Source organism: Ovis canadensis, chromosome 14, assembly GCF_042477335.2.
Source record: "Ovis canadensis isolate MfBH-ARS-UI-01 breed Bighorn chromosome 14, ARS-UI_OviCan_v2, whole genome shotgun sequence".
NCBI classification, from domain to species: domain Eukaryota; kingdom Metazoa; phylum Chordata; class Mammalia; order Artiodactyla; family Bovidae; genus Ovis; species Ovis canadensis.
In genome coordinates, this window is record NC_091258.1 from 16,388,318 (window position 1) to 16,390,819 (window position 2,502).

Here is a 2,502-nt window from a genome sequence, read left to right on the forward strand (position 1 = left end):
ACATGAACCCCCCTCCCACCTCCCTCCCCATAACGTCTCTCTGGGTCATCCCCATGCACCAGCCCCAAGCATGCTGCATCCTGCGTCAGACATAGACTGGCGATTCAATTCTTACATGATAGTATACATGTTAGAATGTCATTCTCCCAAATCATCCCACCCTCTCCCTCTCCCTCTGAGTCCAAAGGTCCGTTATACACATCTGTGTCTCTTTCCCTGTCTTGCATACAGGGTCGTATGACGTGCTTTTAAAAGCTAATGGGTTAGGCCTAGTATGCAGGGTAAGAAGAGTCTGATGTGATAATTTGTGGGGCACGTGTTTCAGGCCTAGTGTCCCAAGGGCAAATGTTTTTAAGTTGCCTATTACTGGCATGTAAAATGATAGATCTAAAACCTGGGTGAGATGAAGACTGGTAAGCAGGAGCAAGGGCAAAAAATACTAGGTCAGCAATTGTTCCAACTATTGGAACACTAAAGAATGTTCTTGACGTGAACCTGACTATGTAGCTGACACTTGGTATAGAGCCCAGTAGTATGGTGAAATTACATTTCTTTCCTTGGAGTTTCAGTAACATACTTTTATTTCCATTCATTGGAGAAAGTTCCTAACTTTCAAATAAGTGCTACCTTTCTATACCTTCCCAACTTGTTGGAAGTTTTTTCCTCATCTTAAATTCAGACTAGATATTTGAACAACTGGATTGGAAGGAAAGAACTCAGACATAATTTTAACATTTTAGTTTGGATTGATTCACCAATAGTTCACTTACTCATACTGGCTGGGCGTTTCATGACCAAAGTGGTGATTGGCACAAATAAGGATAAAAACTGGGCTTTGATTTTCTCTCACCTCCTGATTGAGGTTCAGGAGCCTTGGTATGATGAGACGTTTCCATATTGCAAGTGTATTACGGCCCTTGACACTGAAGCCTGGTTAAAAGTTGAGAGTCCAGTATCCTTATTTTTCAAAGTGAGGTTTTGTCACAGCTAAACAGCCGCCAGGGGATTTACATGTTGTATAGCTGTAGCAGCCCATGACAGTTGCAGCAAATTATAGAGCTCCATCCTGACCTTCGTTTATAATAAACACACAAAAAGCAAGAAAGCATCTTACTTTCAGATACGAAAAATAAATACCCAAGCAAGAATTCAGATAACGGGTTCTTGTTTTAGGTTGGACATTAACTGAAGCAGATGTAAACAATGGCATCTACCAGGGACCATTCAGGACCTTGAATGGTGTCCCTCAAAGGCTAGAGAAAAGAAAGAGAAATTGAATTCCTCCAGACATGTAAAGATTTGTTTATACATTAAACTTCTAAGGACAATGAAAATTTTGGCAGTATATAACACTTCATAGTATGGTATCACCATTTTTATGTATTTATGAAGAAGTAGAAGCAGATTTATACATTCCTCCTAAAATATGGGTACATGCTCTTCAAAGGATGAATATATTCTCTTTTAATACTTATTTCAACGAAGAACTGAAATAACACAAGTGCCTTCCATAAAAATGATGAAAACTGAAAATGTGAAATGTGAAATCTCCAGAGAAATAGTAAATATCTAAAAGTTGAGTAGAAAACACCGAGAATTTCCACATAACCATGTTCTAACACACTCACAGCCTCCCCCAGTATCAACATCCTTCACAGAGTGGTGTTTTTGTTACAGCTGATGAACCTGCATTAACACATGATCACCCAAAACTCATCGTTTGCATTAGTGCTTATATTTGCGGTTGTGCATTCTGTGAAAGTGAAAGTGAAAGAAAGTTGCTCAGTCGTGTCTGACTCTTAGCAACCCCATGGACTGTAGCCTACCAGGCTCCTCCCTCCATGGGATTCTCCAGGCAGAAGTACTAGAGTGGGTTGCCATTTCTTTCTCCAGGGGATGTTCCCGACCCAGGGATCGAACCTGGGTCTCCCGCATTCCAGGCAGACGCTTTAACCTCTGAGCCACCAGGGAAGCTCCCTGTGCATTCTGTGGGTTTGGACAAATGTCTAACGACCTATATTACCATACAGAATAGTTTTACTCCTCTAAAAATTCTCTGTCCTCTGCATATTTATCCCTTCCTTCCTGCCAACCACTGATTTTTCACTCTCTCCATAATTTTGTCTTTTCAGGCATGTCATACAGTTGGAACCATACAGTATGCAGTCTTTTCAAATTGGCTTCGGTAAGTGAGCAAAATGCATTTAAGATTTCTCTGTGTCTTTTCATTGCTTGGTAGCTCATTTCTTTTCAGTGCTGACTGGATTATACCAGTTTATTCATACATTCATCTACTAAAGTGCATTGTTATTCCTTCCAAGTTTTGGCAGTTATGAATAAAGCTACTATAAACATCCATGTGCAAAACATAAGTTTTGTTTGGCCAGAGGTTTCAGTTCATTTGAGTAAATACCAAGGAATGTGATTGCTGGATCACATGGTATGATTATGTATAGTTTTGTAGGAAACTGACCAGCTAACTTCTAAAGTGACTGTCCCATT

General features: G+C 40.1%; 1 non-coding gene across 1 annotated transcript; it reads right to left on the reverse strand.

Moving 5' to 3' along the window:
• Positions 1–1,899: 1,899 nt before the first annotated feature.
• TRNAS-GGA (transfer RNA serine (anticodon GGA)) lies at positions 1,900–1,971 on the reverse strand. The gene has a single exon. It is a non-coding gene; the product is annotated as a tRNA-Ser (tRNA).
• Positions 1,972–2,502: the final 531 nt, after the last annotated feature.